Consider the following 12,344-nt stretch of genomic DNA (forward strand, 5'->3'; position numbering starts at 1 on the left):
AACAGTAGAATGGCCCATACTGAAGAGCTCAGTAACTTTCAATGTTGCACCGTCAAATGATTCCAACTTTCTAACATGTCAGTTAGTAAAATTTCTGCCCTGCAAGAACTGCTGTTATTGTGAAGTGGAAACATCTAGGAGCAACAACGGCTCAGCCTCGAAGTGGTAGGCCACACAAACTCACAGAATGGGACCACAGAGTGCTGAAGTGGGTATTGTGTAAAAAATCGTCTGTCCTCGGTTGCAACACCTACTACTGAGTTCCAAACTGCCTCTGGAAGCGAAATTAGTGCAATAACTGTTTGTCTGGAGCTTCATAAAATGGGTTTCCAAGGCCGAGCACACACACACAAACCTAAGATCACCATGCACAATGCCAAGCTTCGGCCTGTGTGGGGTAAAGCTTGCTGCCATTGGACTCTGGAGCAGTGGAAACATGTTCTCTGGAGTTATGAATCATGCTTCTACATCTGGCAGTCCAAAGGACGAATCTGGTTTTGGCGAATGCCAGGACAACGCTACCTGCCCCAATGCATAGTACCTCCTGGTGGAGGAGGAATACTGGGGCTATTTTTCATATTTCGGGTTAGTCCCCTTAGTTACAGCAAAAGGAAATCGTAATGCTACAGCATATAATGACATTCCAGACGATTCTGTATTTCCAACTTTGTGGGAACAGTTTGGGGAAGGCCATTTCCTGTTTCCCCCATGCACAAAACAAGGTCCATACAGAAATGGTTTGTTGAGATTGGTGTGGAAGAACTTGATAAGCCTGCACAGAGCCCTGACCTCAACCCCATTGAACACCGTTGGGATGAATTGAAATCCCGACTGAGAGCCAGGCCTGACCGCCGAACATCAATGCCCAACCTAATTAATTAATGCTCTTGTGGCTGAATGGAAAGCCTTCCCAGAAGAGCAAGTGTGCACATACTTTTGTAGTGTAGTTCTGCTATATGAAGGTCACTGCCTGTTAAAGGGGCATTCCTTAGTTACTACATCCATTTTTGAACTCATACATTAATTATATTTTCAGTATGTGGGGAAGCGTATAAAACCATTTATAAAGTTTTGAAAGTTTCCAAGAGCACAGTGGTCTCCATCATTGTGAAAAATAAAAAAATGCCTTGAGTTGGCCATTGGACCAAACTGACCAACTGGGCAAGAAGGACCCTGATCAGGGAGGTGACCAAGAACCCAATGACCACTCTGACAGAACTACAGAGTTTATTGGTTGAGATGGGAGAACATGCCAGAAGGCAGCAGTCTCTGCAGCACCAGACAGAACCCACTACTGAGAAAAAGGAGCATGACAGTTAGCCTGGCGTTTGCAAAAAGGCACGTGAAAGAGTCTGAAAGCATAAGGCAAAATATTCTGTGGTCTGATGAGACACTTTGTCCTGAATGCAAAATGCTATGTCTGGAGAAAACCAAGCACAGCTCATCATTCATCTAACACCACCCCTCCCGTGAAGCATGGTGGTGCAGCATCATGTCATGGGTATGCTTTTCAGCGGCAGGGACTGGGAGACTGGTAAGAGGGAACAATGAATGGAGCCAAATACAGGCAAATCCTTGATGACAACCTGCTTCAGAGTGCGAACGATCTTAGACTTGGGCAAAGATTTACGTTCCAACAGAACAATGACCCCAAGCATACAGCCAAAGCAACGCTAGAATGGCTTCAGAAAAATAATGTGGAGTGGCCCAGCGAAAGCCCAGACTTGACTCCCATAAAACATCTGTGTAAAGACTTGAAGATTGCAGTTAACCGCTGCTATCGATGTAAGTTAATAGAGCCTGAGAAACATTGCAAGGAAGAATGGCAGCTTCATAAATAGTACCCGCAAACCCCCAGTCTCAACGTCAACAGTGAAGCGGCAACTCCTGGCATTCTAGGTAGAGTTCCTTTGTCCAGTGTCTGTGTTCTTTTGCCCATCTTAATCTTTTTATTGGCCAGTCTGAGATATGGCTTTTTCTTTGCATCTCTGCCTAGAAGGCCAGCATCCCGGAGTCGCCTCTTCACTGTTGACGTTAGACTGGTGTTTTGCGGGTACTATTCAATGAAGCTGCCAAGTTGAGGACTTGTGAGGCATCTGTTTCTCAAACTAGACACTCTAATGTACTTGTTCTCTTTCTCAGTTGTGCACCGGGGCCTCCCACTCCTCTTTCTATTCTGGTTAGAGCCAGTTTGCGCTGTTCTGTGAAGTGGGTAGTACACAGTGTTGTATGAGATCTTCAGTTTCCTGGCAATTTCTTGCATGGAATAGCGTTCATTTCTCAGAACAAGAATAGACTGACAAGTTTCATTAGAAAGTGCTTTCTTTCTGGCCAATTTGAGCCTGTAATCGAACCCACAAATGCTGATGCTCCAGATACTCAACTAGTCTAAAGAAGGACAGTTCTATTGCTTCTTTAATCGGCACAACAGTTTTCAGCTGTGCTAACATAATTGCAAAATGGTTTTCTAATGATTAATTAGCCTTTTAAAATGATAAACTTGGATTAGCTAACACAATGTGAAATTGGAACACAGGAGTGATGTTTGCTGATAATGGGCCTCTATACGCCTATGTAGATTTTCCAATAACAATCAGCTGTTTCCAGCTACAATAGTCATTTACAACATTAACAATGTCTACCCTGCATTTCTGATCAATTTATTTTGTTGGACAAAAATGTGCTTTTCTTTCAAAAACAAAGACATTTCTAAGTGACCCCAAACTTTTGAACGGTAGTGTATTTTTCAGTGAAACATAATTTTATGATAACACTATTAAATAAAACGCCTCCCTCTTCTTGCATGTTTCCCTATCTTTGGTTATGTTACCCTTGCCTTTTTTTTCACTGCGGAAAACGTAACGTGATTTTTTGACACACGTATGTTCACATTTGATTTTTCATGTGTTCTTTTTGTAAGAGTTTGCATTCAGACATACAGACTGTAGGCTACAGACTAGATAGATCAAGACAGAAAGCTGAGGTCCACCCTAGGACACATGAGACCTCGCACAGTGTCATAACAGTGTCATTATAAGGTTATCACATGGTTTTCTGTACCTCAGCTGGCAGAGCATGGCACTTTCAATGTCAAGATAGAGGGTTTGGTTCCCAGGACCACCATATGTAAAAAAAAAATGGATGTACGCATTACTGTAAGTCGCTTTGGATAAAAGCCTCAGCTAAATGCCATATACTATAACATGAAGCATTAGATTTATGACCACAGCATTATTCAAATAATACAGCTTCAACCGGGTTCTCTCAAGCCAAATACATTTTTCATGGGCTGGCAAGTGCACTGTCCCTTTTTATAATTTCATGGGTCTCTTTATGAACGTCACAAGCCTCTATCTTTCATAATGTTTCATCCTTTTTTATATGCAGAATTCATTAACTGTTACATAACAAAAAATATGTGGGTCAATGGGATGTTTCTCTAAAACACACTTAGACCACAGTGTGTGGATAGTTCCTTTTCTTTTTACCTGCAGTGACTAAACTAGAGTTCAGTCCTCTTATTCTCAGCCATCATCACCTTTAGGGTACATTGACAGACTAACTGCAAAGACTACTGCAGTCATAACATAACACTTACACAACATTGAGGCCTAATACTTTCAGATATAGAAACATTAATGTATTGAAAGCAGGGTTGGAAAGTAATGGATTACAAAAAAACTGAAACTGTAATCCGTTACTAGATGTTTATTTCGAGGATTAATTTTATATTCAGAAAAGATGTTTGCGGAATTTTTTTTTTTACACTTCTCTTTTTTCTCAATGGCATTCAAATCAGCATTGAAAAAAGGCACAACTTTAAGTTTGTTCCACCTGAGCAAGTCTGACCACAAGTCAGCGACCACTATGATGACACCAAATGTGTTTGATCAATCTCAGGAAAAGAGCAAGAATAGGCTTTTGTAGGCTACAGTACAATCTATGTCTTCCAATAGTGCGACTGCTGTCAGCATCCAAAGATGATTCAACTTGAATAAATGCTTGGAGGTAAGGATGACAGCAGTGGTGTAGTCTACCGTGATATGTATACCACTTATTATTGATATCTACATAGAGCATTGATGTGAATCTCACTGCTGCTCTCTCATTTAGCTATTTGTGCCTTACGGATTGTGGTTGTTGAGGATGGCTGTTCACATATATAAATGTGTATTTGAACCCAATAATGGTTGAATTCAAGAAGTTTAAGCCGCCTATCAATCATTGTTTTTGAAACCAGTGGACAGCCAGTGAAAAATGCGCTCTTACAACAGTTGCATAGTGCGGAGACCTCGCCCATGGAATAAAAGTGGGGCTTTTATTATTCAGTGTAATTCATGCTGATAAAATAAATAAATAAATCCATAGGTCTAATGTATAAGGGCACAAGGTGAGACCCAGATGCAGACATGGGAGGCAGATGGTTTGAATCTTTGATATTTATTACTTCCAAAAGGGGTAGCCAAAAGAATGGTTGTGGACAGGCAAACGGTCCATACCAGTTCAGAGTCCAGGAGGTACAGTGTGGCAGGCAGGCTCGAGGTCAGGGCAGGCAGAATGGTCAGGCAGGCGGGTACAGAGTCCAGAAAACAGGCAATGGTCAAAACCAGGAGGACTAGTAAAAGAGAATAGGAAAAAGGCAGGAGCACGGGAAAACCACACTGGTTGACTTGAAACATACAAGACGAACTGGCACAGAGAGACAGGAAACACAGGGATATATACACCAGGAATAACAAGCGACACCTGGAGGGGGACGAGACAATAACAAGGACAGGCGAAACTGATCAGGGTGTGACATAATGGACTCATGCTCAAATTCGCACACTTTTGATAGACTTAAAGGGGCATTCTGTAGTTGCTACATACATTTTTGGACTTATACAATATATATATATATATATATATACATATATACATATATATCCATTGCTTCTTGAAGAATATAACTTATAAATGCCTCATGAGCTTGGTTCAACTGTCACACTCAACTGTCACAGAACCCAAAATTGTAAATGTAAACAAATACTCTATAGCTTCATAACATGGTTAAAATAATAATTTTGATATCATTGATGGTCAGTCCATGCATCCGTAGCTCTGTCTATTAATCTGAGAGTGATTACATTTCTCCAGGCCCATCCCTCAGACTTTTACCAAAACAGAGGGAGGGTGTCCATTTTGTTATTGGATTTGCCCTTTAAACAGCTGCATATTATTAAGATATCAAAGTGTCACCAACAAAAAGTTAAACAATTGGCCTATAGAAAATGCAGCATATGGCATACATTTTTGTAAATAGCACTTTTCAAAAGTGAGCCCAGCATTTATTTTAGAACTCGAAGCAATGAGCCCAATCAGTCCTCCATGACAACAAAATCATAAACAACAAAGTAGGGCAGGCTAATAAGTCCTTCGTTTTGGGGTTATGCTCAGGTAAAACAATTTGGTTAATATATACTTCTATATTTCAAAGTCCTATTCCTGAAGATCAAGGAGTATAAGATTTATTGGAATGACTGGAATAAACTGACTGTGGTTTTTAATGTAAATATATAATTGAATCGTATTATATGTAGTAGAAAGTGATGGGTTAGAAGAAACCAACCCATAAAGTAAAATTGAACATCCATATATGGCCAGCTTGTCACGCTCTGGTCTATATTTATTATGTTATCTTCATTTATTGGGTCAGGCCAGGGTGTGACATGGGTTTATTTGTAGTGTGTTTCGTCTTGGGGTTGTGTGGGGTGTATAGATTAGTTTATGGCTGCCTGAGGCGGTTCTCAATCAGAGTCAGGTGATTATCATTGTCTCTGATTGGGAACCATATTTAGGTAGCCTGGGTTTTCGACGTTTGTTGTTTTGTATTGTTCGTGTTTTCTTCATCAATAAAGATGTATCTAACGAACAACGCTGCATTTTGGTCCGATCCTTGTTCCACCTCTTCGTTAGAGGAAGAGTTGAAAGAAACCCGTTACAGAATCACCCACCACAAACGGACCAAGCAGCGTGTCAACAGGCAGGAGCCACAGGAGCAGCGATCACAGGACTTCTGGACTTGGGAGGAGATATTGGACGGAAAAGGACCCTGGGCACAGCCTGGAGAATATCGCCGTCCCAAGGAAGAACTGGAGGCGGAAAAAGGAGAGAGGCGCTGGTTTGAAGAGGCAGCACGGCGGCGCGGTTGGAAGCCCGAGAGTCAGCCCCAAATATTTCTTGGGGGGAGGCTAACAGGGAGTATGGCTACGCCAGGTAGGAGACCTGCGCAAACTCCCTGTGCTTACCGGGGGGCTAGAGAGACCGGGCAGGCACCGTGTTATGCTGTGGTGCGCACGGTGTCTCCAGGGCGGGTGCATTGCCCGGTGCGTTCTATTCCAGCTCCGCGTATCGGCCCGGGCTAGATTGAGCGTCGAGCCAAATGCCATGAAGCCGGCTCTACGCATCTGGTCCCCGTGCGTCTCCTTGGGCCAGCTTACATGGTACCAGCCTTACGCTCGGTGTCTCCGGTTCGCCTGCATAGCACAGTGCGGGCTATTCCACCTTGCCGCACTGGCAGAGCGACCGGGAGTATTCAAACAGGTAAGGTTGGGCAGGTTGTTCAAGAGCTCCAGTGCGCCTGCACAGTCCGGTCTACCCAGTACCACCTCCACACCACTGCCCTCCGGTGGCAGCTCCCCGCACCAGGCTTCCTGTGCGTGTCCTCGGCCCAGTACCACCAGTGCCAGCACCACGCATCAGGCCTACAGTGCGCCTCGCCTCTCCAGCGCTGCCGGAGCCTTCCTCCTCTCCTGCGCTGCTGGAGTCTCCCGCCTGTTTAGCGCAGCCCAAGCCTTCCTCCTCTCCTGCGCTGCTGGATTCTCCCGCCTGTTTAGCGCAGCCAGAGATGCCAGTCTGCATGGAGCAGCCGGAGCTGTCAGTCTGCAAGGAGCTGTCAGTCTGCAAGGAGCTGTCAGTCTGCAAGGAGCTGTCAGTCTGCAAGGAACTGCCAGTCTGCATGGAGCAGCCAGAGCTGTCTGTCTGCAAGAAGTCACCAGAGCTGTCAATCTACATAGAGCAGCCAGTGCCGCCAGTCAGCATAGAGCAGCCAGATCCGTCAGTCAGCCAGACTCTTCCAGATCTGCCAGTCAGCCAGACTCTTCCAGATCTGCCAGTCAGCCAGACTCTTCCAGATCTGCCAGTCAGCCAGACTCTTCCAGATCTGCCAGTCAAAAAGACTCTTCCAGATCTGCCAGTCAGCCAGACTCTTCCAGATCTGCCAGTCAGCCAGACTCTTCCAGATCCGCCAGCCAGCCAGGATCTGCTGGATTCAACTACCTGGCTGGGCTTCCTCTCAGTGCTGGGCTTCCTCTGTCCCGAGCTGCCCCTCTGTCCCGAGCTGCCCCTCTGTCCCGAGCTGCCCCTCAGTCCAGTGGAGTTCTGGGTGAGGACTACCAGGCCATGGTCGGCGGCGAGGGTGGACAATCTTAGTCCCCCCTCCTCGCGTCCTAAGACATTCATAGAGTGGGTTCCACGTCCCGAGCCGGAGCCGCCACCATGGACAGACGCCCACCCGGACCCTCACTATTGTTCTGATGTGCGTCCGGGAGTCCGCACCTTGGGGGGGGGGGGTTCTGTCACGCCCTGGTCTATATTTATTATGTTATCTTCATTTATTGGGTCAGGCCAGGGTGTGACATGGGTTTATTTGTAGTGTGTTTCGTCTTGGGGTTGTGTGGGGTGTATAGATTAGTCTATGGCTGCCTATGGCTGCCTTCGCTGCATTTTGGTCCGATCCTTGTTCCACCTCTTCGTCAGAGGAGGAGTTGGAAGAAACCCGTTACACAGCTACAGTATGTAAACGGTAACATTGGTTTATCCTGCAATAGATGTTGTTCAATTGGTAACATACATTTTTTGTCTTCTTCTAATGCCTCTTAAGAGGAAAGTAATCTAAACGTAACTCAACGTAATCACATTACTTTACTGAGTTTGTTTCCCTGACACCCAAAAGTACTTGTTACATTTTGAATGCTTAGCAGGACAGGAAAATGGTCCAATTCATGTACTTATCAAGAGAACATCCTTGGTCATACCTACTGCATCTGATCTGGCGGACTCAATAAACACAAATGCTTAATTTGTAAATTATGTCTGAGTTGTTGGAGTGTGTTTCTAGCTATCTTTTTAACAAATTGTGCCATCTGGTTTGCTTAATATAATGATTTTTTTAAATTATTTATACTTGTACTTTTAATACTTAAGTATACTATCAATTACATTTACTTTTGAAACTTAAATATATTTCAAATGAAATACTCTTAGACTTTTTACTCAAGTGGTATTTTACTATGTAACTTTTACTTGAGTAATTTTCTATGAAGGTATCTTTACTCTTACTCAAATATGACAATTTGGTACTGTTTCGACCCCTACTGGTGAGTCCTAAAATAGCCCAGGGGATGAAGGTGACTGAGACACGAACCAGTTTTCCTTCCAACCTTTTTATGCGAGTAAAGTACATGTTGGATTAAAAAATGTAATGACAGGCCTGATGGAAACAGAAACACTTTCGGTAAACTTTCCAAATGTCGATAAAACAAAATACGCAAGACTAGGTGGAATCTTTTTGTGTTGGTAAAGTGAATTATGACAGAAATATCGGTGGAAATGCTTTTATTCGCAAAATGTGATGACATGTTGTGTGGTCCTCCCACTACAACTCCTGGGAATGCATGCAGTTTGTTAGGCTACAGATGAAATAAATTATGATGAACTTCACAGGGTGGTGAAAGTGCATGGTGATGAGCTTGATGCTCCTTTCCAATACATTTCGAGGGTCTTATTCTGGTGACACAATCATCTTGGCTGCCGTTTGACAAATAAAAAATAATCGTTCTCTTTTGTCCATAATAATCTCATAATGTAGGCAATACGTGGCTGGGGCTGCGCTGTCGGCTAGAGTGCACGTGTCAACACCAGAGTGGGCACAGTTGCTACATAACGCTCTATTTTGTGTGTGCAAACCATCAATAGAGTTTAAAATGCGATTGAAACCCATTTAACTTGTATTATATATTCGGTACATGGGTATTTTTATGTACACTATGTCATCACACGCGAAGCCTTTTATCTGCAACAAGTCAATTTGATCAAAACACATCTCTGGTGTGAAAATGCACATATTGTTTTATGCAGATTTGAGGATATTCACATGAAAATCTGTCGCCAATTAGATGGAAACCTGGCTGCTTTCTATCTTTGGAGCACTTTTGTTATCTATTGGGCAGGCACTGTACCACTACCTCTACTTCTAATCAGTTTAGTGTCAGCTGGATTGGCTCTAGAGGCTTTCAACCACACTACCAGGCTTTCACGTATACCAGACTTTCAACCACACTACCAGGGTTTCATCACTAGACCCTTAAGGTATAATACAGTGAACTTTTTTGATACTAAGAATTTCAGGAAATACACATCTGTTGGTATGTTTATTATATGCATAGTGTATATTATTGTTTAATCTTCTTTCTTAGAATATGTACTAGTTGTACTTATAAATCAGATGATCACTACAGTATATGAGAGAAAACATACTGGGGGATTTACATTTCTTTTAGGACAAAGGCAGCTCTATGTTGTATGCTTCCCCACATTGTAAGCAGTTGCGGTAACACTTTACATTAAAAGTTTCCCCTATTACTATGTAACTACACAGTAATGACTATAGTACCAACATAGGAGTTAACTAGACGTTACTATTTAATTGCATAGTAATAAGGTTGTAGCGCAATCAGTTATTATACAATTGGGACAAGGACTGTGTAATTACACATCCACTTGCTGAAAGTTATTCCCGATGTAACTGATGTTACAGAAAAAACCCAGATAAAAATCCAATCAGGAAGTGCCACATTTTTTGAAACCGCCTCATGGCAATGACTCCTTATATGGCTGTGGAGAAGCTTGGAGTCAGCTTACGTTTTCCACATTTCCCCCAAGGTGTCTGCAGCATTGTGACGTATTTGTAGGCATATCATTGGAAGATTGACCATAAGAGACTACATCTACCAGGTGGTCGCTTGGTGTCCTCCATTGCAATTATTGCGCAATCTCCAGCTGGAGTATTTTACCGTTTGCTTCTGATGACAAGCCAACTGCCACCACTGATAGATTATCGAATAGATATGTGAAAAACATCTTGAGGATTGATTCTAAACCACGTTTGCCATGTTTCTGTCGATATTATGGAGCTAATTTGGAAAAAAGTTTGGCGTTGTAAGTGACTGCATTTTCCGGTCTTTTTCTTAGCCAAATGTGATGAACAAAACGGAGCTATTTCGTCTACACAAACAATCTTTTTGGAAAAAATGAACATTTGCTATCTAACTAAGAGTCTCGTCATTGAAAACATCCAAAGTTCTTCAAAGGTAAATTATTTTATTTGAATGCTTTTCTGGTTTTTGTGCAAATGTTGCCCGCTAAATGCTACGCTAAATGCTACGCTAGCTATCAATACTCTTACACAAATGCTTGTGTAGCTTTGGTTGAAAAGCATATTTTGAAAATCTGAGATGACAGTGTTGTTAAGAAAAGGCTAAGCTTGAGAGCAGGTGCATTATTTTCATTTTATTTGCGATTTTCAGAAATCGTTAACATTGCGTAATGCTAATGAGCCTGAGGCTTTATTCACGATCCCGGATCCGGGGTGGGGAGTATCAAGAGGTTTTAACAAAAGTCTAAGCTTGTGTTTCAATATATTTATTTCATTTCATTTGCGATTTCCATGAATAGGAAACGTTGCGTTATGGTAATGAGCTTGAGGCTATGATTACGCTCCCGGATATGGGAATGCTCGATGCTAGAGGTTAATTCTATCTCTATGTCTGATTTTTGTGACTCCACTCTCTGGCTGGAAAAATGGCTATGTTTTTCTGTAATTCTGACCTAACATAATTGTTTGTTGTGCTTTCGCTGTAAAGCCTATTTGAAATCGGACACTGTGGTGGGATGGAAAAAAGATTACCATTAAAATAGTATAAGATACTTGTATGTTTGAGGAATTTTAATTGTGAGATTTCTGTTGTTTGAATTTGGCGCCCTGCACTTTCACTGGCTGTTGTCATACAGATCCCGTTAATGGGATCTCAGCCCGTAGAAGTTTTAACAAACTATAGTTTTGGCAAGTTGGTTAGGAAATCTACTTTGTGCAAGACACAAGGCATTTTCCAACAATTGTTTACGGACAGATTATTTCACTTATAATTCACTGTATCACAATTCCAGTGGGTCAGACGTTTACATACAAGATATAAGAAGACTGTGCCTTTAAACAGCTTGGAAAATTCAAGAAAATTATGTCATGGCTTTAGAAGCTTCTGATAGGCTAATTGACATCATTTGAGACAATTGAGGTATACCTGTGGATGTATTTCAAGGCCTACCTTCAAACTCAGTGCCTCTTTGCTTGACATCATGGGAAAAGCAAAATAAATCAGCCAAGACCTCAGAAAAAAATGTGTAAACCTCCACAAGTCTGGTTCATCCTTGGGAGCAATTTCCATCCCCCTGAAGGTACCACGTTCATCGGTACGAACAATAGCACGCAAGTATAAACACCATGGGACCACGCAGCCGTCATACCGGTCAGGAAGGAGACGTGTTCTGTCTCCTAGAGATGAACGTACTTTGGTGCGAAAAGTGCAAATCAATCACAGAATAACAGCAAAGGACCTTGTGAAGATGCTGGAGGAAACAGGTACAAAAGTATCTATAACCACAGTAAAATGAGTCCTATATCGACATAACCTGAAAAGCCGCTCAGCAAGGAAGAAGCCACTGCTCCAAAACCGCCATAAAAACCCAGACTACGGTTTTCAACTGCACATGGGGACAAAGATTATACTTTTTGTAGAAATGTCCTCTGTTCTGATGAAACAAAAATAGAACTGTTTGGCAATAATGACCATCGTTATGTTAGGAGGAAAGAGGGAGATGCTTGCAAGCCGAAGAACAGCATCCCAACAGTGAAGCCCGGAGGTGGCAGCATCATGATGTGGGGGTGCTTTGCGGCAGGACGGTCTGGTGCATTTCACAAAATAGATGATATTATGAGGCAGGAAAATTATGTGGATATATTGAAGCAACATCTCAAGACATCAGTCAGGAAGTTAAAGCTTGGTCGCAAATGAGTCTTCCAAATGGACATTGACCCCAAACATACTTCCAAAGTTGTGGAAAAATGGCTTAAGGACAACAAAGTCAAGTTATTGGAGTGGCCATCACAAAGCCCTGACCTCAATCCCATAGAAAATGTGTGGAAAGAACAGAAAAAGGGCGTGCGAGCAAGGAGGCCTACAAACCTG

Source organism: Oncorhynchus masou, chromosome 24, assembly GCF_036934945.1.
Source record: "Oncorhynchus masou masou isolate Uvic2021 chromosome 24, UVic_Omas_1.1, whole genome shotgun sequence".
Classification (NCBI taxonomy): Eukaryota; Metazoa; Chordata; class Actinopteri; order Salmoniformes; family Salmonidae; genus Oncorhynchus; species Oncorhynchus masou.